The sequence below is a fragment of the Actinia tenebrosa genome, unplaced genomic scaffold (assembly GCF_029948245.1).
Source record: "Actinia tenebrosa isolate PJP-AT-01 unplaced genomic scaffold, QUT_ActTen_1.0 PGA_scaffold0__85_contigs__length_37466705, whole genome shotgun sequence".
NCBI classification, from domain to species: Eukaryota; Metazoa; Cnidaria; class Anthozoa; order Actiniaria; family Actiniidae; genus Actinia; species Actinia tenebrosa.
In genome coordinates, this window is record NW_028292569.1 from 9,726,549 (window position 1) to 9,752,104 (window position 25,556).

The 25,556-nt window shown below is 36.9% G+C and overlaps 1 long non-coding RNA gene and 3 other non-coding genes across 5 annotated transcripts; 1 reads left to right on the forward strand and 3 right to left on the reverse strand.

The window, feature by feature from the left end:
• Nucleotides 1-229: 229 nt before the first annotated feature.
• On the reverse strand, nucleotides 230-13,995 carry LOC148913414 (uncharacterized). 2 transcript variants are annotated; one of them, XR_016119685.1, is made up of 5 exons: nucleotides 13,893-13,995; nucleotides 9,652-9,871; nucleotides 7,336-7,533; nucleotides 3,022-3,158; nucleotides 230-2,243 (listed from the first exon to the last, which is right to left on the reverse strand). It is a non-coding gene; the product is annotated as an uncharacterized LOC148913414 (long non-coding RNA). The 2 variants fall into 2 exon arrangements; XR_016119686.1 differs by lacking the exon at nucleotides 13,893-13,995 and adding an exon at nucleotides 9,949-10,145.
• Nucleotides 13,996-17,310: 3,315 nt separating this feature from the next.
• Trnaa-ggc (transfer RNA alanine (anticodon GGC)) lies at nucleotides 17,311-17,383 on the reverse strand. Its single transcript has one exon. It is a non-coding gene; the product is annotated as a tRNA-Ala (tRNA).
• Nucleotides 17,384-17,540: 157 nt separating this feature from the next.
• Trnaa-ggc (transfer RNA alanine (anticodon GGC)) lies at nucleotides 17,541-17,613 on the reverse strand. Its single transcript has one exon. It is a non-coding gene; the product is annotated as a tRNA-Ala (tRNA).
• A 144-nt stretch (nucleotides 17,614-17,757) lies between these two features.
• On the forward strand, nucleotides 17,758-17,830 carry Trnaa-ggc (transfer RNA alanine (anticodon GGC)). Its single transcript has one exon. It is a non-coding gene; the product is annotated as a tRNA-Ala (tRNA).
• The last annotated feature ends 7,726 nt before the right edge of the window (nucleotides 17,831-25,556 follow it).

The following is a 25,556-nucleotide window of genomic DNA, read 5'->3' on the forward strand; positions in this document are numbered from 1 at the left end:
AGTTTTAGGGTTAGTACATATACATTATTCAGTATATATTGAAAGACACAATTGGCCATAGACAACGCGTCAATAGCAGACACAGTTATAACACTAGACTTGCAGCCAATTCAAACTTCTTTACCATATGCGAGAACTAATTATGGTTTATTCAATGTTATTATAACTTTGCTGCTACAAAATATTGGAATTCTTTGAGTGAACATTTAAAGAACTCGACTAAGAAAAATTTCAAGAAAAAACTTTTTAATGGTATATTTCTGTCATAAACAAGACACTCTAATGTAATTCTTTTACTTGCATTCTATTTATGAGCTCTCTTTATCTTATCTTTTGATTTTACCCCTTTGTCTCCCCACTCCTCTTTTTGTATTTTACTACTTTTTCAGTGCCTGACCTTAAAATGTAAATTTTCAAATTTTCAGCTAATTGCTTAAATCAGTATATCTGTCGCAATTAGCTCGTGCTTTTAACTTGGTAAATGTCTTTAGGTGCAATAATTTACAATAATACATAAAGTTAAAGATATATTTACCTAGTTAAAAACGCAAGCTAATTGCGACAAATAAACTGATTTAAAACATTGTTTGCGGTGCTCGTTCACAGTCTTACACTCTTTTTCATATGTGGTGTATATGGAAAACGCTAGTTTCCTGCATGTACTTTGATTAACATAGGATAGTAAAATTTGACCATATTAGCACTTTCCACTCTTTTATGAGTGACATCATTGAAACCATGCACTTGGCTGATTACAGTTAATCTGGTAAAAAGTTTTACTAAATGGCATGGGAAAAAAAAACATTTACTTCAAAAAGTTTGTTTGGGTGGCGTAGTGGTTTACCGCTCACCTCTCACCACTTTGGTCCGGTTTTCGAGCCCTGGCTCAGACTGGATTATATGTGAGTTGAGTTTGTTTGTTGTGTTGCTCTCTCTATTGCTACCAGGGTTTTCTCCGGGATCTCCTGTTTCCTCCCTGCGTACATGTGAGTTTGAGTGTTGTATGTTGTAAATATAGGATGTAGTGGTAGTGCATGTGGAGGGAACCTCACAGAAGAGCCCCTCATGGGGAGTGGTGGTTGTAAAATATAAGTTGTTTGTTATAGGTGTCTCCTTTGATTGGGTTTTCTCTGGATTCTCAGGTTTTTACTCCCTCCTTATAAACCTAGACATGATAAACTCACATTCAAATTCAATGAGTTGACCATGCCCAAATTTTGATCAGCCAAGAAATTGTTTCCCAGTTTCATTTGGAAGTTAGCCATGCCCGACTTTGATCAGCCCAGAGGTTGTTTGAGGGCTCGATTTTTGAGTTAGCTATGCCCTGACTTAGATCAGCCCAGAGGTTGTTTTAAGGTTGAGTCTGCCCTGCCATCCATAAGAATGTCCACATGCGACTCATTGGTGTGTCAAGTCTAAAAGAGGCATTTGGCCAGATAAGTGCCAATGTTGGACAGACAGACATTGTCTGCTGAAACGCTGGTGTATATTTTTTTAGCTTTTGATATTTATCGACAATATAACCCATGCAGGTTGATTGGGTTTTAGTTTGATTGGGTTTCCTCTGGATTCTCAGTTTTTTACTACCTCTTTATAAACCTAGACATGAAAATTCAAATTCAATGAGTTGACTGTGCCATGACTTAGATCAGCACAGAGATTGTTTCAGGGTTCAATTTGTGAGTTTATTAGCCATGCCCTGACTTTGATCAGCCCAGAGGTTGTTTTATGGTTGAATCTTTGAGTTGGCTGTGCCCTGACTTAGATTTGTCCAGAGGTTTTTTCAGGGTTCGACCTTTGACTAGGACACGCATAATGAGTGGCCACATGTGACTCATTGGTGTGTCCAGTCTAAAAGAGGCTGATTTGAACAATGTTGGACAGACATTGTCTGCTGAGAAGCTGGTATATCTCATGCCCCACGTTAAAAGGCAGGTTTGGATACCTGTGGGTGTGTGGCACTACCTGAAACTTATAGTGGCTCCACTGCTGGATACCACATGAACATCACCAGAAGTCTGCAAATGGTCTTCGCATAATCTTAGGTATAAAGAGAGGAATGAACGACTTGTTTCTCTATTATCTCCATTAGGGGATACTGATAATCTAAGTCTGTAACCACATAACCAGAAAAAAGGGCTTTGGAAGCTTGAGGTATAGGTATACTTCTTGCATGAAGAAGGGTAGTCAGGAATTGTCCATGTGTAACTATTGGCACTGCCAAGTTGATCTTTAAAAGTTTTCTGAGAAACAACGATAAACAATAATCATCAAAAATGAATAAAATAAGTTTTAACTTAAAGATATTATTAGTAATTCAGATTGATAAAAATCTACAGATAATACATTTTGTATGTCAAGTTCACACGCTATTGATGATTGACTAATTGATCTTAGCCAGTCAGAGGCAACTTACTGAGTACAATGTATATTTTAAAAAGAAATTTCAAAAGAAAAGGGGGATTTATTTCTATATTTATATACTTATCAAACCAATTCAGAAATTAATTTCATTTAAGGACAGACGAACTGTGATTCATTTTACAAAATATGAACAAGCAAAAATGCCGAGATTTGAATTCTATATCTTAGAAAATACTTGAAAAAATTAGGGAATGAAAGATTGTGAATGGCTGAGGTCAACTTAGGATCTCCTGCCTGATTGGCTACATTTATCACTCTATGAAGTGATTGGTTAGCTTTGTAAAAGTGGTCCTAGTTAGAGTGTCTGCACTGCAAACACAGTGAGAAAGAAAACGACCAAAGATTAACAGGGCCGTAACCAGAACTTTTACAGTGAGGGTGCACATTGAATATAATCGGACCATTGATTGTTTCTTTTAAGAAAGCAGAACCAAAACAAATAATAATAATAAAGGTAACCAAAAGATAGCAGAAACAAAAAAGGAGGGGTGGATGTGCAGACCTTAAGCTCTTATGGAGGATGCACGTGCTAACTGTGCTTCCCCCTAGTTACGGCCCTGATTAAGGTTACAAATCAATGTATTAATGCATAGGTACCTTTACATCAAACAAAGTAGACTTCAATGTCTTCAAATCCTCCTTGATTGCAACTACTCCATTTATCAACCTGTCACATCTCTGGGCAAAGCAAGACTTTAATTTGTAATGTGTGCTGTAAGCGAAGACATCTTATCCTGCAAAAGCAATTGATAATCATTTTAATATTTACTTGTGGTATTTTTCTCGACTTTTCGAAAGCCTTCAATCGATACAGTAAGACATCAGATACTATTGCAAAAACTTGAAAGATATGGCACACAAGGTATTTTCATTTCCCTGAGAATGGCCAAGTAGGCCAAAAGCTCGGAACATATGTATGAAGTCTATGGTTGATAAGACAAATTATCATGAATGTAACAAAAACCAACAAGGAACTATTTGCTTTAGATTGGTTTACAAATTATTTATCTAACAGGATGCAATACATGTATGTAAGAACAGAAGATGTGGAATCCTCCAAACAAGAAATGAAATGTGGAATTCCGCAGATATCTGCACTAGGGCCATTACTATTCCTCCTTTATAGAATAAATGGTCTACCAAATTGTTCTAGTCTGCTATCATTCAAAATATTTGAAGATGACACAATTATTCTTGCCTCCTCAAAAAATATTTCTCAACTACAAAAAACCCTAGTTAATACAGAATCAATTGAAGTATAAAAAAAATGGTGTGATACAAACAAATAATTATCCATCAATTTTAAAAAGACTAACTTTATGATAGAGTGCTCACACTAAATCCGTGAAACAAATACTAATTTTTAGCACTAAATAGTGATGATTAAACAATAGGAAACAAAGGATTCTGCATGAAAGAGTACTAATTAGTACTATTTCATGTTCATGGTTTTAGAGTGTGCACTCTAATACCAAAATCATCAAGAAAAAAATATGGAAATGTTGGCATAAAAATATCAAATCAATCTATTACAAAAACTGACCATATTACGACACCTTATCATGGAATTATCACATCTCCTATGTACCGTAAGGTCAAACATTTCAAGAAATACTGCTATAATCTCTAGATTAAGGTATTATCTACCCCTTGTACAGTTAAGAAAGTTATATGATGATCTTATATGCATGTACCCTTATCTTTCCTATGCTATTATAGCATGGGGCAGTGCTTATCAAACACATATCAAAAAGCTTCAAACAAAACAGAACCATCTTATAAGAATCATGTTCTTTGCCACACTTTATGGTCCAAATGCTGATAGTACTCTTACACTTCTTTTAAGAAGTGTAAGAGTAAAATCTATTAAAATCTATTAAAAAGTATTAAAATCTATTAGACATTCTTATCCTTCAAAATATCTATAAACTCCATATTCTTACATTCACTCATGACTGGCTTGGGAAAATCTTTATCTCCTGCTTTAATTTACTTCAAACTTCACTTTATTCTAACTTTTTATGTGTATTGAATCTATTTTAGTTTGCTACTTTCCCCCTTATAAGTTCTTATTTGAAAGTATTATATAGTTTCAAGATGCAGAATTATTCTCTTAACCTTTTTGGGTTGTTTTCTTCTGCTCCTCCCAGTTAAATTTCTTAATAGTGATGTAAAGTATAAAATTCTTATTCTGGGAAATAAAAAAACTTTGAAAACTTTGTTTTGAAGTGTATTCTATTTTTTTTTTAATTGATGTACCTCCCTATAACACTAGATATGCATCAAAACAATATTTACACAAACCAAAAGTTAAAATAAATACTGGAAAGAAAACAGTTTGTTATATAGCAACAGAATTAAGGAAAGATATTCCTAACCATTTAAAAAACCTTCATTTTTTAAAAAAAGTTAAAAACCATCTTTTGAGAGACCAATGAACATGAATTTTAATTCCTCATAAAAGTATTTATTATTTTTTTTCCTTCTTTTCTTAACACTGTAATATGTATTTCCTTAACTTATCTATTTATGTCCTTATAGTACACTCAACAAAATTACTCAACTCCGATTGGTCAAGAGGAGTACAATTATAGAGTTAATTGTACTTCGTAGGAGTACCAAATTAAGTCACTATGACAACACAGCCAAAACAACTTCAAAACAATTATTTTCTATCATTTTGAACATAAAAACATATAAATAAAATTTTAAAGCCGTAAGAATTAATCTTTTTTAGGCATTTCAGTTGCATGATGGACTGAAAATCGGCCGCCAAATTGACAAAGATGAAACGCGTCGCTTCACATTTTTTACTGAAATTTTGTTGAGTGAACTATAAACAAAGAATTGCACTATGGTTGGCCAAATGTTGCAAAATTCAACAGCATGTATATTTATATTCAACAAAATATAATTACATTCAACAATAAAATTGTGTTCAAATTCAACCTTCGTTATTCATATTCAACACTTATATTTGCATTCAACTACAAAATTGTGTTCAAATTCAACCTTCGTTATTCATATTCAACACTTATATTTGCATTCAACTACAAAATTGTGTTCAAATTCTACCTTCGTTATTTATGTTCAGCACATCATATCTATTCAACTTCAATGATACATATTTCTATTCAAGGCTGCCTTCGTTTATCTATACACATTATATAATTCGGCATGCAACAACAACTTGTATCCAACTTCAACCTTCGATTTATGTTCAAGACCAAGACCTAAATACTCGTTCAAGATTTCTTACGTAAGTTCCCGGACATGAACGCAAAGAAGAGATGAGCGAAGTTGCTAGGAATCTTAAGATTTTGTTTCACAGATGGTGTCGTAAATTGCAAGAACTCGAGCTAAGAAGCACCCCGAACTGTACACATTTAGCTGTCTACTCAGTTCAGCCACCCGAGAGATGTGAAAATACTGGACCAGGGAGACCTAAGTTCAAAATCGAAGAAGACACCCTACTGCAGTTCAGAAAGCTAGGCTTCACTTGGAAAGATATAGCTCGACTCTTACTCGTGTCACGTTGGACTCTATGGCGACGAGTACGAGAGCTTGGTATTGAGAAGAAAATTGGCTTTACTGATATCGAAAATGAATATTCGCCAATGTCCGGGAACTTACGTAAGAAGTCTTGAACGAGTATTTAGGTCTTGGTCTTGAACATAAATCGAAGGTTGAAGTTGGATACAAGTTGTTGTTGCATGCCGAATTATATAATGTGTATAGATAAACGAAGGCAGCCTTGAATAGAAATATGTATCATTGAAGTTGAATAGATATGATGTGCTGAACATAAATAACGAAGGTAGAATTTGAACACAATTTTGTAGTTGAATGCAAATATAAGTGTTGAATATGAATAACGAAGGTTGAATTTGAACACAATTTTGTAGTTGAATGCAAATATAAGTGTTGAATATGAATAACGAAGGTTGAATTTGAACACAATTTTGTAGTTGAATGCAAATATAAGTGTTGAATATGAATAACGAAGGTTGAATTTGAACACAATTTTATTGTTGAATGTAATTATATTTTGTTGAATATAAATATACATGCTGTTGAATTTTGCAACATTTGGCCAACCATATTGCACGATCTTCTCGTACAATTTAAAATTAATAGACACTCGTAATGTTTTGAAAGTTCTTTAATTGCACTCCGCTAAAGGCTCGCGCAATTAAAAGAACTTTCAAAACATTACTCGTGTCTATTAATTTCCAAATTGTGAGAGATCATGCGATTTCCTATACTAATTTCATTTTTTCTTTGTTTTCATTGTTTGTTACAATCCCATCCTTATATTTTCTATGCAATTATATACCTACTGAATTAATTTGTCGTGGCCTGATTACCAAAAAGTATCTTCAAATGGCTAGAGCCTAACTTCCCAGTTTATTTAGGTTCTAGGCATAATTTACATGCATCATAAAATTTATTAAACTTTAAAATTTTATGTAATTTATGATGGTAATTGAACTGAGTGGAGTGAAATTTGGACTGAAATCAAACGCCCGATTACAAAATCGCACAACCGCGTAGCCGTGATTTGCAATTGCAAGTTTGATTTCAGACCAAAATTGCACCCAACAAAGTTCAGTTACCATGCACTTAATCATATCCTTTTTGTGATCATACACAAGAAAAAGACACAAGAAAGAATGCAGAATAATCAATTTAATTTAGTAGAAGAACTAAATTTTTTTGTTGATTTTTTGTTTTATTTTGGTTTTATCTTATTGTTTAAAATTTTTTTTTTGTTTAAAAAAATTCGATTGCAGGATTTGGTAGTGATAGTAATAATAGTTCACTTTTTATAAATATAATTACAGTAATTGTAATAATAATTGTACAAAAATAAAAAAATTGGAATTGAACAAATTTCTCATAATACTGTACCTTAAATTTAGTTTGTAACTTGCTTGTTTCATAATTTGTATAAAACCTATTAGGCCATGTAAAGTCTTCTCTGCATCATGCCTATACAGTTTGCATGAGAACATGGTACTTGGTAGAAAGCACAAATCTCTTAGCATTTTTTAAGCTATTGCAGCTTGTGGTTCAAGTCATCACATACATCTTTTGTGACTCCCTCATCTATACAAATCATAAATAAGAATAATAATGTGAATAAAAGAAATGTAACTACAGGTATAAACATCAATATATTGTTATTCTGTTTAGCTACATGTGAACCAAACCCCAGTGTTCAATCTCTAAAACAACCTCTGGGCCTCTTAGTCAGGGCACGGCTAACTCACAGATTGAACCCTGAAACGACCTCTAGGCTGATCTAAGTCAGGGCACAGCTAACTCACAGATTGAACCCTGAAACAATCTCTGGGCTGATCTAAGTCAGGGCACAGCTAACTCACAGATTGAGAAGTGCATTCAAACCTTGGCAAAAAGACAAAAGGTGATTCAAGCCAGATGGGAGCTCACAGACCAATAACAACAAGTGTGCTGTAAGAATTAATTAGCATACAGCCAATCACAGTCTATTATATATAAGCATTCAACGACGCTGGGGGTCAGCACAAGGAATCCTGTGTGCTGTTTCGCTTGGCAATGGGCTATTAAGCCTAGGAATCCAGGAGTCCAGCAGAATAATCTGATTAGTCCAGATATTAAGTAATCCAAAAACTCTAGTAACGATTTTCACTAGCCCAGAGGAAAGATTTGCTATAAAAAATATTAATAATAATAAACTTATATTTTACAACCACCACTCCCCATGAGGGGCTCTTTCATGAGGTTACCTCCACACGCACTACCACTACATTCTATATTTACAACATACAACACTCAACTTATATGTTGCTTTTTATGGAGGAAGGAAACCGGAGATCCTGGAGAAAACCCTCGTGGCAATTAGGGAGAAAACAACACAACAAACGAACTCAACTCACATATGATCCAGTTTAAGCTGGGGCTCGAACCCGGACCACAGTGGTGAGAGGCGAGCGGTAAACCACTACGCCAACCATGCCACCCATATATAGTCCCAGACTAGTGGACCAGCATTAGTGTTGAGCAATGAAACAACTTCTGGGCTGATCAAAGTCAGGGCATGCATATGCTACCATTTACAGATGGAACCCTGAAACCTCAAGTCAGAAGAACATGCAGAAAAATCCTTGAGTAAAGGGGCATACTGTATGTAACCACTTCAACACACATGTGATGCCGAGACCAGGAATCAAAACTGAGACAGTTTCCTGTCAGTTACAAGAATAGTAGCCATGGAAACAGTACTGTAGTTCTCTCTATCAGTACTGTCTTAAGATACCAATAAGCTACACCTCACCTAGAAGGCAGGGGCTATTTCACCTTGTACTACAATTTATACTTAAAATATATACTTAGATACATTTCTGTAATGAACTTATACCCCTGACAAGAAACTCCAGAAATAATCACAACAGATCCTTTAAAATTCCTCTCGAGAAAAAAAACATTATATACAATACAGCTTTCTAACATAGACAAAACAATGGAACAATCTGAATTAGTCACAGCCCAAAATGTTAATGCATTTAAAAGTGGGGTCTGTAAATTAAAACCATGACTTTGAGATTGGCCTACCCAAGCACTTACGCCTCGAAGAGAGGGATGCTTGTAATTTGGTAAATATAAATAAATGTGAGGCCAATTAGGGGGGTTTGATTCCTGGACTGTCCATCCTATGAGAGGTTCTCTCCTGTGCTTGGAGGGTTTTTTCATGGTTCTATTGTTACCTACCTAAATATTTTCAACTTGCAAAATTCAAATTCAAATTCTATCAAGGTCAAAAGTGCAAACATGAACTCCTAAAACCTGGAGTCGACCTCATTTGAGGCTTATTAAAACATACAAAGACTTAACTGGTTAACACCCACCGCATTTGAAAAATATTTTAATCACGAGAAGGTTGGTGCGATTTTGTTTCTACTAATGTCCAGCATTTATGTATTATTAGTTACTACAACTACACTAGCTCAAACACTTAATGCAAATAATGTTTTATCATTGAACTATTCACTTTATATAGACTCGATACTGGGAATATTAAAACAGGGGTTATCTGTACTTTAAGATTGAATGACAATACAAATGCCCCTCCCCCTTCCCCCTCCAAACCTAGCAGTTAAAGATTAGATTGATGATGGCTCGATATCCTAACCCCTCTAAAAATGAATCCTCTGATAACAAACTGAAAAAGAAAGTCTTACTTACAAGTTTTCCTCTTTGCTTTTGATTCACCCTTCTCCTTATTCTCCTCATCTTGAGCAAAACAGTAGACGTAAAGATTATTCACGATGTTATAAACAGTCAGGTTGTGATCAGAGTGTTATCCAATGGACAATTCTTGCTCGTCTTCAGCCACAGTTCAATACACTCACTGCAGAATGTGTGACCATTTTTCCAACTCACAGGGTCTTGGGATACTCCATGGCTAGAAATAAAGTAAAAATAGAGTACATTTAGTGAATTTTGAGACGAGGTATTCAACTCTAGTCTCGTTTTGCTCACCATATTGGACAGTTTTCATCACATGAATTCACAAATTTCTCGAATTAAACCCCATTTTTCAAGCTGCTAGAGGTAGATATATATCTTATTGACCTATCTTGGAGTGAATTGAAGGTTTTTAGTGGATATATTTGGATGAAAGATGAAGGTTTTTGTGGACCTCACTGTTTTTTGAAATCCTGAATGCATTGCTCAGACTGAACTGTGGCGGGAAATCCCTTGCGCCTTTGCGTGCTCACTACTCACCAGGGAGGTGAGGGGACAATTTGTTCTTTCTTTCAAAACTTTAGAAATCTTTAAATATCAAGAGAATATGTATCTTAATAAAAACACCGAAAACCTTAGAGATTTTATTTTGATAGAAAAGTATGAAAGCATCAAAAGAGTCTTAAGATAGACAGTAATAACATTTAAAGAAAGACTACCTATGTTTAGTGTGAGCTGAGGTCTTACAGTAAGCACAGTTCTGGACAGAAATGCAAACAAGCATCATTTATCGGACTGAAGAACTAGTACCTATACTAAAAGCTATGACAACCATTTCTGACGATGAAATCACTACCTTTCAAGACCAATAAAAAAAGCACTACAGCAATGTTTAACACACGCAGCAAGGGAAAAGGCATCGAAAGTTAATTACTAATAAATAACGATTTGTAGAATAAACTGAATTCAAAACTAGATAGGTCTAACATGCATCCCATCCCCCCAAAGATATGCCACTGTATTTTAAGTGTCAAACAAACTAAGGCAGCACAGTCTGCCATAAAGGGAATGAATTCCTATGATTTTGGAGGGTGTTGCAGGCCATATTAGTGAAGACATCGTTCAAGGATGAACTCCAAAGTGAAAAAAAAGTGCTACAAGCAGTGATAATGGAAGTGATAGAGACAGTACATAGTTAACTAATTCATACACTGATGCTGTTTCAAAAGAGAGAAAATTAAAAGAAAATCACGACCAACAATAATCGATCATGCCAATATGCTAGAAATATTGTGTGGTCCTGCTGCAATACTGATTTTTCAATGTTTTTTTTCTACTTCGGTATTAAATGTCCAGACATTGCACGAAAAATAGTAAACCCCTCAAAAGCTTGTACACATTTTTGTGACTCCCCTTTGAGTTTGCATGCAGGAAAACTAATGGACATTCCTTCCCCAATTGAACCATATCTCACACCTCTATAATTAATGACCGGATCCTTATTTGTTGTTCTTTGCATCACTTACACATGAGTCAACTGGAGAAACAAGTTAACTACTATAGTAAAACAACGAGCTAACTACAAATTTGGTCCTTCTAACTACTATAGTGATGTTCATTGTTAAAAATGCGTAATGTTTCATGATTCAGGCAACCTGTGAAGTATGCCAAATACCACATATTTATAGAATATAAAGAAATAGACCACTGAAGAGTATTACTGTAAAATTATTCAAAGTTAAGTTGTGTTGCTTAGACGTCACACCCAAGACGGCATTTTATTGGCTGATGTATACGCGTGCGCATAGCAGCCCCTCCAACGTCTTCGCTAATTCAGAAGAACAAAGATGAAAAAAACAATGGTTTTTCTGAAGATTCTGCTCAGCGCATGCATTATCAGTAAATGTAAGTATATTTCAAGTACTTATCAAGCACTTGCTCTATATTCTTTTATATATTCTTGTATGCCACTCTATATTATCATGATTGGACACGAAGTAACATCGTGTTTCAAGCGCTACTTTACGAAAATTCGGTTAACGTTCAGACGCTGAATCTTCACGAGCATGTGTACTGATTTCCGTGGGAATACGTCAAGGGAGGAAATCAAGGTTAAAAGTATTTTTAATTCTTAATTCCAATCAGTAGTAATACTTGTACAGTATTTTACGTCTAACGGACGGCACACTGAACTAATTACAAAATGGCGGTTTCTTCAACGACATATCATCCCGTATTTCAAAAGCGTAATTTCGCATTATACAGTCAAATTAAAGTTTCGAAATCTTGAATTACTTAAAACCAAATATAAACTGGTCAAATTTAAAGACTGTAGAACATTTGGTTGTAGAATTATGGGCGAGTTGCGATCCAAGCCATGGCGGCCATCTCGCCTTCTTGTAAAACACGTGATAGAACACAGCATTACTACCACAGGCAGCCCATAACAAGGTTCCTGTGTATGGATGAGAATATGTGTGTATGGTTTATAAGGGAATGAATAGGAGTTATGATAAAGTTACGAAAATAAAATGTTTTACTCAACAATATGCCTCAAAATTTACTGCAGTTGTTAATTTAACTTTATTCAGACTTCTGGCGAAGTTTCAGCGCGATTTGAGGCCGTCTATTTATTTTTTTCTTTTTCAAAATTATTCAGGTAGAGAAGAGCGGGTTTTGAGAAAAAAACACTAAACGGCCTCAACACACATATTCTCATCCATACACAGGAACCTTGTTTGGGCTGCCTGTGCAGTACCAGGGTCTTCTCCCCGACGACCGCCATTTTGTTTTGGAGTCGGGCCGAGAGGGCCCTGGAAACGAGGTTGGGAGCTCGAGTCGATGGGCTGAGCTGATGGGGCTGATGGGTATTACCCATCAGCCCCGCGACTCGAGCTCCAGCATGGTCCGGCCCGACATCGGCAAGGCTTCGGCCCCGGCCAGGTTCGTCCCGATTTCACTCTGACTTAAGCCTTGTCGCTTTGCATGTTTAGTACTCTAGCCTCCGTCACCATTAACCGGGACTAATGGCGTACTGGCATGGGTCTTATTTCATGATCATCAAATAAATTTCAGCTGTATCTTAATAAACAGTATTAAATTAAATTTTATTAAATTTTCAGAATCTTATAATCTAGTAAGATTGCAGCCCGTGCATAAAATTTGGATGGAAAGCCTTGGCCCAAAAAAAATTATAACGCCGCTTAAAAATTCGATCCAAAATTTTAGCATATGAAACATCGCGCAGAAGATTCTGAAAATTTCAGAAAATTCGTACCTGAGGATGAGGAGAAAAAATTCCAAACACTAAAAATATCACTGTAGGTTTGATTTTTGGCCGTAATAGGCTAAACATTTAAATCTGTTAGAATCTAGGATAATCCAAGCACATTATATGAAAAATACAGTTTGACACATTTGTTTTGCGAAGCGAGCGAGAATAAAATTGTCCAAAATTCGCTCTGAATTAGTTTGGTTCCACAATAACTTAAACAACTTACAATAAATTTTGAACCTGATGGTGTACAGTATTAGATATAACGTACACAGTGACGTTACGTTGAGAACTCAAATTTTATTTCTCAACGAGGATTTTTAGTAACAAACATGTCGCTTCGATTCAATTGACGGAATAATTTTCTTGAATCAGTAAGCAATCCATGGCAAGGCTACATATGTTTCTTTCGAGCTTTTATGATTACAACGAAAATGTGAGCTAAAAACTGTAAATCACCTGCCTGTCTCTTCGGGAACAGAGGTCTTTGCTACTCGGCCGGCTTAGATCTTCCAAGAAGCAGATGATATGTAAAACTTAAGTTTTCATGGTCTAGTTTTTATCACAAAAAAATATCTGCTAGACTTACTTGGCGTTATAAATTTAATGATACGGAACGAATTTGTCTATGAGTCCCAGAAACTTCTTTCCAAAAACAAACCTTTTTCCCCCTTGTTTAGCGCAAGAACCGCATTGGGAGAAAAAACATCTAGGAATGATTTTTTATGCTAGTGTTTGCGGATTGGTTAGCAGGTGGCTGAGGAAAATCCACTGATTTCTTTCAATCAAACGGGAATTCAAAAGCTCATTGTCACAGTATTGTTTTAGAAAATTTAAAAACATTATTATTTCATAATAGCCGGGTTTTAGTATGAGTGAACCAAAGTACTGCACGTAACTTATCATGAGCACCAATTCTGAAACTCTTAATAAAGGCTATAAGCATTATATATATATTATTTACCTTGGTGTATTGTCGGGTGGAACTTCATATGGCACAAGTCGATCATCAGAATATTGCCAACTAAAAATATTCTAAAAATTTCAAAGTCCTAATAACGCCGCACTCAGTGAAGCAATGATATTAAAAATCATGGATTACATTTATGTAAATTTTTCTAATTGATATCGAGTATTTTTTTCTTTCTTACTGCATTAATAGCTTTTTTCATTCTATATAATTTCCATAACAGGATTTTGTTTTCTTTATTTTCTAGCCATGGATGTAAAGCGCTTTAGAATATTTTAATAACTTGAGCGCTTTATAAATTATATATTATTCATTATTATTATTTGCGAAAATAATAATATTTCTAAAATGGTCTCACTTCATTGGGTACAATGATTAGTTCCTGTTGGGTAGTTCTGTGGAACCAATCACTTCCATTTTTGGAAAGAATAATAGTACCATGCAACGACTTTAATAGAGTACCGAAGTGGTGACGTCACGAAATATTATTTTCACTGTATCATAATTTCGATCCTCGATTTCGATGCAGGAAATCAAGAAAGACGCTATAACACGACAAATTTTAGGAGAATTGGTTGAATAGCTATATGTAATTTCCACATACAAATCTATGTATTTTTGTTTAGGGCGAAAATACAGTGATTTGTATGAGGATATTATATATCCAAACGGCCATATCTCCGTGTTCGTTTTTAACCGATATTCTTGAAATTGGCTTGTTAACGTCTTTCTTGATGTTCTATCGAAATTGAGGATCAAAAATCGTCAAAAGCAAAATTTTGGTATTCGTGCCGTCACACTTCGGTTCCTATATTTAAACAAGCATATTCATTTGCATAAGTTGACATACGCGCAATGGGAAGTAACCTCAAGAACTAAACATTTCCGTCAAATCTTTGTTTGAAACTCGCAAGGGAGGATTCAGGGAAGGGATAGATTGAGTGTCAGTTCATCCTCCTTGTGAGTAAATATAATATGCAATTTCAGCATTATGCTAGGTGCGAGGCTGTTTGGAAAATACCACAAAAGATGTAACACTTTTTTACCCGAAGGCCTCGTAAATTATGAAAGGGGTCTACACCTAACTGAAAAAACGTAGTTGGGTTTGAGAAGGTCATATCATCGACGCTAAGACCGAAAAGGATTGTGGGTACTCCAAAATGTGTATTATATTTGTATATAGACATGTAATAATGCACAGTAGAGCAATGTCGGTCGACCTAGATTAACAACATGCCAAAGCCATGATGCATAAAATGTGCACAGAAAAGGAAAACTGCAAGCGTGAAATTAGCATAATTGTTTGTCTTCCCATGCTCCCCTTCGGTCTTAGCTTTAGTGATATAACCTTGTTTTAAACCATAGTCAATTAACTATGTTTAAACCCGACAACGTTTTTTTCAATAAGGTGTATAAAATCTAGTAAAAGCTGGATTTGGATATAATGGTTCCAATTGGCTTGCTACACATTGAGAGGATTTAATGAAAAAAATTATTCAGGAAAAAAAACTTTTAGTATTACTTCTGATTTGGTAAACTTGGAATCTGGAAAACCGCATGATCACCATAGAAGCGGTGATTATGGTCTCCGAGTCACTGGTCGCTCGACTAGTCACAACTCGAGAAACGCTATATTCAAGTCCAAAATTATACTAATTACTATTATTTTCATAGTTTTATTTTACTATTATTTAAGTATAACTTGTGATCTGGAAAACTTGGAAAACCGCATAATCGCCGCTCCAGCGGTGACTATCGTTTAAGAATCACTGTTCGCTCAACCAATCACAGCTCGAGAAAGTCTATATTAAGTCCATAATTATTACTTTTATGACCAAGTAAACAACACGTACGAGTTTCGTCTTTTCTGTAACTCAGTTTATTACCACAACGAAACGGCGAGAACTACGATAAGTAATCGATAGAAATATTTATTAATATGCCGCAAGGTTCTGTTCTAGGGCCTATTCTTTTCATATTGTATACCTCACCAATTGGTGACATTGTTCGTAGCTATGACGTAAATTTCCACTTATATGCCGATGACTCTCAATTGTATATTACCTTTTCCTCATCTTCTCTGTCCCAGCTTGATCTTGCAAAATCAAAGCTTGAAGCTTGTGTGGGTGAGATTGACAGATGGATGATGCAGAATAGCTTGAAGATGAATGGTGATGAGACTGAAGTGATTTTACTATCTTCTTCTTACCGTCCCAGGCCTGCTATTGACTCGATTGAAATCTCGGGTCATAATATTTCAATGGCCGCTAAAGCACGCAATATTGGCATTATATTTGATGAGAATATGTCTCTTGAACACCACATTGCATCAATGTGTAAATCCTGCTTTTTCCACTTAAGAAACATCTGTAAAATCAGGAAACACATTAGTGGTAAGGCCTGTGGAGACACTCATACATGCATTCATCTCTTCTAAATTAGATTTCTGCAACTCCTTTCTCTATGGTCTGCCTAAATCCTCTCTGCAAAAATTACAACTGGTACAGAATGCTGCAGCCAGAGTCCTTACATTCTCTCGCAAATCTGAACATATCACGCCTATTCTTTGTAGCCTTCATTGGCTACCTGTCGAACAGCGAATTCAATACAAGATCTTGCTCCTAACTTTCAAAATCTTAAATAACTGTGCACCATCCTATCTTTCCGACTTACTTACGTCTTATAAACCGCCAAGATCTTTAAGATCTTCTGGACTTAACCTCCTGTCAAAGCCCTCTTATAATCTTAAGTCCTATGGAAAGAGAGCTTTTTCTTGCGCAGCCCCTGAACTATGGAATTCACTTCCTTCAAATATTCGTCTGTGTACCTCTTTGTCTACTTTTAAACATTCACTGAAAACCTGGCTCTTCAAACAAGCATACCCTGATCTTTAAGATGTAGCCTGTATATAAGAATATGAACCAGAATTGTTTAATTATTTGATTTAATTTACTATAACTTTTCAACTTCATTCATTCACTCACTCATTCACTCACTCACTCATTCACTCATTCTTTCGTTCATCCATTTACTTATTTATGTATTTTCATTCATTCATTCACTCACTCACTCATTAACACTCACTCACTCATTCACTCATTCCTTCGTTCGTTCGTCCATTCCATTTACTTATTTATGTATTTTCATTCACCCACTCACTCATTAACACTCACTCACTCATTCATTCGTTCATTCATCCATTCCATTTACTTATTTATATAAATTGTTAGCATAAACTGTAGAGTAGTTGTAGATGGTTTTCTTAATTAGTTTTATGTATATTATTGTAAAGCGGTTTTGAACTATACGGAAACATCGCTATATAAAATAAAGTTTGATAGATGTGTTGATCATCACAGTGAATGAGCGATCTAAGCGAACGCTGTAAAGAAAGACTTGAAAAAGTGATTTCAAGCTTCAACGGGAATCGAACCCATGACCTCCGCGATGCCGGTGCGATGCTCTGCCAACTGAGCTATGAAGCCAATCATGTTGGCGAGCGGTCATTTTTGTTGGGTTCTTCAAGCCCCCATAAATAATGAGTGTGGAAATTGAATGGGCAGAACTGTGGTGGAATAATGATAGACAGTGAATGAGCGATCTAAGCGAACGCTGTAAAGAAAGACTTGAAAAAGTGATTTCAAGCTTCAACGGGAATCGAACCCATGACCTCCGCGATGCCGGTGCGATGCTCTGCCAACTGAGCTATGAAGCCAATCATGTTGGCGAGCGGTCATTTTTGGTTGGTTCTTCAAGCCCCCATCATTATTCCACCACAGTTCTGCCCATTCAATTTCCACACTTATTATTTATGGGGACGTGAAGAACCCAACAAAAATGACCGCTCGCCAACATGATTGGCTTCATAGCTCAGTTGGCAGAGCATCGCACCGGCATCGCGGAGGTCATGGGTTCGATTCCCGTTGAAGCTTGAAATCACTTTTTCAAGTCTTTCTTTACAGCGTTCGCTTAGATCGTTCATTCACTGTGATGATCAACACATCTATCATTATTCCACCACAGTTCTGCCCATTCAATTTCCACAAAATAAAGTTTATTATTATTATTATTATTATTATTATTATTATTATTATTATTATTATTATTATTATTATTATTATTAATTACACATGTGTAATTATACAATGTTGTTTTTCAATTGACTATAAGTATTTCTGTAATCTTACACTATATACACTGCAACTAGTGTAAAGTTCTGACTTAATCATTTCTTGGTTTATTTAGGACATAATTAACTGGGAACTTGATCGTATAAATGTAAAGTCCTAAAAATCCAACACGGTCACGCCACGTGTCTATCTAGACCATAATATTTCGCTATACACAGGGATCCCGACACTACAATCCCTCCTTCCTTAGAAAAGATTAAACTATATCAATAAACAACAAAATGTGAAATGTCTGATTGAACTACTAGACTTTAGTTGAAAAGTGTCACTTATATAAATGGTAGTCTTTCAAATATTCTGGTGACCTTCTCTCTCTCTTGGGTCTTGCTGGAGTACTAGGAACCTCCTGTTTCGTGCCTTGCGGCTGTAAAACAATCTCCGCACTAGTCCCTGTACCATAGTTCTCCTGTTGGGTCTCGATGCTCCCAAAACTAGGCTGAACGTGGACTGGGTCTTCACTATCACCATCTTTGAAGAACCTCTTTATCTCTGTGACATTCTTCCTGTAACTTCCTCTTTCAGGATTGGTTACTACCACCTCACTGCCGCTCTTGCTGGTAACTTCATATGGAATCTTTCCAAAAGTTGTAGACAGTTTGTTCTCTTTTCTTTTTTTTAACAAAACTGTATCACCTGCTACGATGTTGCTTTCTTGAGCTCCTCTTCTGGTATCAGCATAATCAGCTCTCTTTTGCTAGTTTTCTGTGTCCTTGTCTCTTGCTTCACTGTAGGCTGGTAGTGTTTCTTTTAACTCTGGTAACTTTGATCTCATTTCCCTATTGAAGAGTAGCTTGGCTGGTGTACTACCCGTACTGCTGTGAAGTGTTGTCCTGTAGGCCATGAGAAACTTTCTTAGCTCAGAATGCATGTTCTTCCCTTCTGCATGTGCAATCTTAAGTACTTTAAGTAGACTTCTATTCTGTCTCTCTACCTCACCGTTGGCTTGGGGCCACAAAGGTGTTGATGTTTTGTGGACTACCCCATTCTCAGCTAGATATGATGTAAACTGTTCCGACACGAATTGTGGACCATTGTCTGTCCTTAAGGTCATGGGTAGACCATGAGTACAGAAAATTTTATCTAGACTTTCGATGATCTTCGTTGCTGTAGTAGACTTCAATATGTCCACTTCAAAATATCTGCTGAAGTAGTCAACAACGACAAAAACATATTCACCTGCAGGGAGAGGACCCATCAAGTCTGCTGCCAGGTCCTGCCAAGGTTCGTTTGGAAAGGGTGTTGACTTCAAGGGTTCTGGTGGGGATGGTTGAGCAACTAGTTGGCATCCTTGACATACTTTACACTTGTCTTCAACCTCCTTGTCCATTCCTGCCCACCACACCTTGGTACGGAGTCTTTGCTTTGTCTTTACTACACCCTGGTGTTCTTCATGTGCAAGACTGAGGACTCTCTTTCTCAAATCCTTTGGTATTACTAACCTCGTCCCCCTTAGTATAAGCTTACCCAAAGGTAGACAGTTCATATCTTACTGCTTTGTATTGAGAGGGGACGTCATCCCACTCACCTGTGAGTATACATCTTCTCAACTGTGACATCTCAGGGTCTGATGCACACTCTTCCTCGATTTCTTCGAGGCTCATAGCAACTGGTGTTGCCATAGTAACAACGTGACGAATGTATTCCTCTGCATCTTTATCAATGCAGTGTCCCTTAATGTTTGTCAATCTCGACAGAGTGTCAGCAATGTTTTGCTTCCCTGGAATATACCTTACTGTGAACTTATAAGGCTGGAGCCTGAGAACCCATCTTTCAATCCTTGCTGGTGCTGCTGTTGTCCTGGCTGAGTAGATTATCTCCAGGGGTTTGTGGTCTGTCAAGAGTGTAAACTCAACTCCATAGAGATACATGTGGAATCTCTCACAGCCCCAAACAATGCCAAGAGCCTCCTTTTCCGTTTGCGAGTATCTTTGTTCTACATCTGTTAGGCTGCGGCTGGCATAAGCTACAACACGCTCTGTTCCACTCTTAACTTGGGTGAGTACAGCCCCAAGTCCTACTGGGCTGGCATCTGCGATCAGCTTGGTTTCTTCTGTATCTCTATCAAAATATGCTAGTGTGTTTGAGCCAGCTAAAGCCTCTTTAAGAGCATTGAATGCCACTTGTTGAGCTTTACCCCACTTGAAGGTTACTCCTTTCTTCGTTAGACTCCGGAGTGGCTCAGCAACCGTTGCAAGGTCTGGGATAAATCTAGCACTAAAGTTCACTAATCCTAGGAAGCTGCGTACTTCTTCAGCATCTTGTGGCTCTCGAGCATTAACTATTGCTTCAATCCTGGACTCTGTTGGGCCAATTCCTTTTCCAGAAAGCAAATACCCCATAAAGGTAAGTTCTGACATCCTGAATTCGCACTTTTCTCTGTTAAGGGTCAGCCCCTTGTTCCTGATGCAGTTCAGTGTCTCTCGTAGCCTTTTGTGATGTTCTTCAACTGAGCTCCCATACACAATTATATCATCATAAATGTTATCAGCACCTTCAGAGCCAGCTAGGACTTGTCTAATTATGTGATTGTATAATTCTGGTGCAGAGCTGATACCGAACATAAGTCTCTTATAGCGGTACAGTCCCTTGTGTGTAACGAAGGTGGTGATATCCCTGGAATTCTCGTCCAATTCAATTTGATGGAAGCCCCACTTCAGGTCTAGCTTGCTAAACACTTTACTGCCATTTAGGTTGTATAGAATTTCATCTACTGAAGGTATAGGGTGACGTTCCCTTACAATAGCCTCGTTCGCCTTTCTCATGTCTACACAAAGTCTAATGTCATCCCCTTTCTTTGGCACTACTACAACTGGATTTACCCATGGTGTTGGACCTGTAACTGGTTCAATAATATCAGCATCCACAAGTTCCTTGAGTTTCTTTTCCACTTTCAGTCTTACACCAAAAGGTACTGGTCTCTGCCGCTGGGCTACTGGTTTAACACTATCATCTATGTGGAGTTTGGCCTTGAAATCTCTGAGTTTTCCAACTCCCTCAAAGCACTCCTTGAACTCAGTAAATATAGAGGACTGCTCATCAACACTATTTATAACAATCTTTAGGACTTCCAGTTTTTCACAGGTTTCTCTACTCAATATTGGAATTGCTCTCTCTTTAACTACAACAAAACAAACAGTTATTGTCTTATCCTTGTAACAAAGTTCAGCTTCAAACTCACCAACAGTACTGAGGGGTTTTTCTGAACCATAAGAAAACAGCTTTCTATCAGACTTCTTTGCCTTGCAAACAATTCCTTCACTCTTGAGTTTCTCCCATGTTTGTCTGTCAATAACATTACATGTAGATCCAGAATCCAATAATACTCCTTCAAGTTGAATTCCCCCAATGACAATGTCAATCTTTAATTTGGTATCTCCTTGTCTGCTGTAGTGACTGCAAATGGATAATCTGGCTGCTCAGTTACTTGACGAACTCCTTTACCTCCTTGATTGGAAGTACCTTCCTTTGACTTGGTCTTGCAACAGTTTGCAAAATGTCCCGTTTGCTTACATTTATTGGGCATACCTTGTTTTTGGCTGGACAGTTAACATCTTTTGCCAAATGTCCTTGTCTTCCACATCTGTAGCACGAACCTTTACTCGGTTTCTCTTCCTCTTTCTTCTCTTTTGACCTGGGTGGTTGTTGTCCTGTTCCCCTTCCTTTGAATGGTTTCTTACCAATCCAATTTACATGGCTTGGGCCTTGGTCTGAAGGGTTGCACATATTCCTTGCCTGTCGTTTTACGGCCTCAAATGTTCTTGCTGTATCTTGTAATTCCTTCAGAGTGAGGGCCTGTCCCTTCTCAAGAAGTTTGCGTCCAAGCTCGTTCGAACGGCAAGTTGAAATTATTTGATCTCTGATCTGGTCATTGGTCTGGTCGGCGTAGTTACATGCTTCTGCCTTACGCTTTAATCGTACTACATACTGGTCGATGGTTTCTTCTTCTTTCTGGGTCATTTCCCGAAACTGGTGTCGCTCGTAAGGAATATTTACCTGAGTCACAAAGTAGTCGCTCAGGGCTTTCTCTGCCTTCGCGTAATCCTTCGGTCTTCCGGTATCTGGTAAAACGTAAAAAATATCTTGAACATCCGGTCCTGCTGAATGAAGAAGTAAAGCCCTACGTTGTATCTTGTTGTCATCTTTATCTGGAGCGATAATCAGCCCTTTTCCATCTGCATAAAGTTGAAAACTTCGAAGCCATCGCTTCCATTCCAGCGCCAAACTATTCGGGTCACTGTGTACATCAAACGGTTTTAATCCACCAATTTCTAGACTTGAAGATGCCATTTAAAAAAAAAAAATCCCAATTGAATGTTTATCATCCTCGCTCGTCGCCAATTGTAAAGTTCTGACTTAATCATTTCTTGGTTTATTTAGGACATAATTAACTGGGAACTTGATCGTATAAATGTAAAGTCCTAAAAATCCAACACGGTCACGCCACGTGTCTATCTAGACCATAATATTTCGCTATACACAGGGATCCCGACACTACAACTAGGATTAGCTTAGATTGGTGTTTGACCATCCTAAATTACCTATTTACAAACATAGCGACTTCGGCTATCTGGCAACTTACGATATAACTTATAAGACATTACTATTGAAACAATAACTAAACAATCTTGAGATTTGAGCCCACGATGTGCGCGCGCTCAAAAACCGCTGAAAAATCTACAAGATTTTATTGAAGAACTATACGCGTTTTGAGCTTTCAATGGGGCAAAGCAAAGCCTCAAATTTTGTACGGGACTCTATATTTTTTATAGCTCATTCGAAAAAACTCTTAAAAATCTAGGTGATATTAACATTTTAGGAAAAGTTGAAATCAGGAACACATGAAAAAATAGATTTTTGTAGGGATTTTTGTTCGACTTTATGAGATTTTTTAAGAGCACCGAAACTACAAAATACGACAAATCAATGTATTTTTTTGTCTTTTTGTCAAACATTTCCATGTATTATTGTAGAAGGATTAACTAGCCTTCGTTCGTGCAATCATATAGTCTGCAAATAACTATTATCTTATGTATCTTAATGTTTTTCTAATCACTTCCGGTGGCGCAATTTTTACTCTAAAAGCTAGTGCGTAGGCTTCTATTAAAAGCTGATTAGATAGATGCTAGATGTGTTTTGACCGTCACAATATGATGATACATAGTCACTTAAAGATTAAAGAATTTTGGCAACGAACCTAAGGTAGATTTCGAAAGAGGGTTGTCTAACTGTTGGACGACCGAAAAATCATAATTTCACAAAGAGAGTCATTCTGAAAACTTCAACCTACTTGCTGTGGAATGAACAAGGAAGGAAACTTTGGGAAATTGAGGACACTAGTGCAGAAGTTTAATCCAACGGTGTATGGAAGATCGAGCTTTGAGAACGTTGCAGGAGAACGATGTAAACAATAACACAGGAGCGCAGTCAGCATCGTAGTTGACTAGGATTCTTTTAAACGCTTTGCAACGTTCTCAAAGCTCGATCTTCCATACACCGTTGGATTAAACTTCTGCACTAGTGTCCTCAACTTCCCAAAGTTTCCTTCCTTGTTCATTCCACAGCAAGTAGGTTGAATTTTTCAGAATGACTCTCTTTGTGAAATTATGATTTTAAAAGATTTTTCAAATGATATGCGCAGTTTCATGTAGTGCGAAGTTTCACAGTTTGGCGATTTCTATGTTTCCTGGTGGTTGTTTGACATTCCTACCTAAGCACTGATTTGTGAGGCCTAGTGCCCCAATAACGATGCCCGGTATAGCATTCGTTTCCATTCCCCACATTTTTCTCACCAACTTCGATCTCAAGATCCTTATATACTTAAACAGTTTTCCAATTTGTTTCAAGCTCACATTCTTTTCTGATGAAATTGACATATCAACAAAGAAAGAAAATTTGTCTATGATCTTCTCCTTAACAATTATATACTGGTCTGTTTGCCGGTGTCGTCTTGCAGATCCCATAAGATTACCACTGTCCATTACTTTCCGGCTCTGGTTGGTGTTCATACTAACTGTTCGAAACTTGAAATTCATAGTGCTTACAGAGTTTCCAGTGGATGAAGTTGCCACGTCTGTCGTGTCCTTTTCTATGAATTCACTTCCTGCGAGTCGGTACTGGGCACCCAGCAACAATATGATGAATGGTTTTGTCATACTCGTTACACATTCTACATCCATAGTATCAACATATTTACTAAGGATGTGTTTTTCGTAGTATCTCGCAGGAGGCACTCGGTGTTGTGCGGCAATTATGAGTCCCTCCGATTCAGACTTTAGATCTGTTCCGCGCAGCCACTTGTGTGTGTTTTTGTTTGTTTGTTTGTTTATCGACATCCGATTTACTTGTTTGTCTTTTATATTGGCCATGCAGAGGTTTAAGTTTAAATCTTGTTCGTAGTTCTACTTGCAGATTATCTGTTAAGGCTTTTCCTTTGTTCTTTAGACTATTCTGGTGGGCTTTCATTTTCCTTTGATGTTATCCCTTGTAGGTTGGATCCCAGTTTTAATTTGTGCTGTCATAGTTAATCTATTAACTATGGTGCTGTCTTTGTATGTTGTGTACCTGCCCTAGTTATTCAAAATTTGGATTTCTTTTATCTATGTTTTGCAGGCTACGCGGTTCCAAGTTCACTTACTTATACCGAAGGCGACAACGCTACATTCAGTAAGCTCAACAACGCAAACGAGAGGATACGTCGTTTTGAATTCGGTGTTTGGTGGAATAGTAGCAATTGGATTCCATGCTTTGTCATAGCTATTAACGATACAGAAGTACTGTATAAGCCGTATAACGAAAGCGCTATATGCAAACCTTTCCTTTCTCGTCTGAAATTCCCAACAAAAGAAAACTTACAGGAAGGAAAATCGGCCACGGTATTGCAAGACATATCCTTGAATGACGAAAAGATCTACTACACTGCTGTTTGTCTTGAAGGAAAGCACGAAAATGAGGATCGTGTAATACAAGAGCTCATAGTATTGCCTAGTAAGTATGGCATGCTATGCTATGCTATGCTATGCTATGCTATGCTATGCTATGCTATGCTATGCTATGCTATGCTATGCTATGCTATGCTATGCTATGCTATGCTATGCTATGCTATGCTATGCTATGCTATGCTATGCTATGCTATGCTATGCTATGCTATGCTATGCTATGCTATGCTATGCTATGCTGCTTATAATTATAATGAGAGGCTAAGTTGACTAACTAACTTAATATCTTATTATCAGGGCAAGTGTCGGTAAACACACCAAAATCAACGATGGTCACCTTAAAAACTAACAGTAAGTATACTATTTCATGTACCGATAAATAAGTGTTATAAACAGAGACAAATATGACTAACAAACTTGTAATCTTTTGTTACAGGACCAACCACGGTCAATACAAAATCCAATAGTAAGTATGCCCTCTTCTTATAATAACAGAAATAAAATTATACATTTCTTTTTTCAGCAGAACTTAA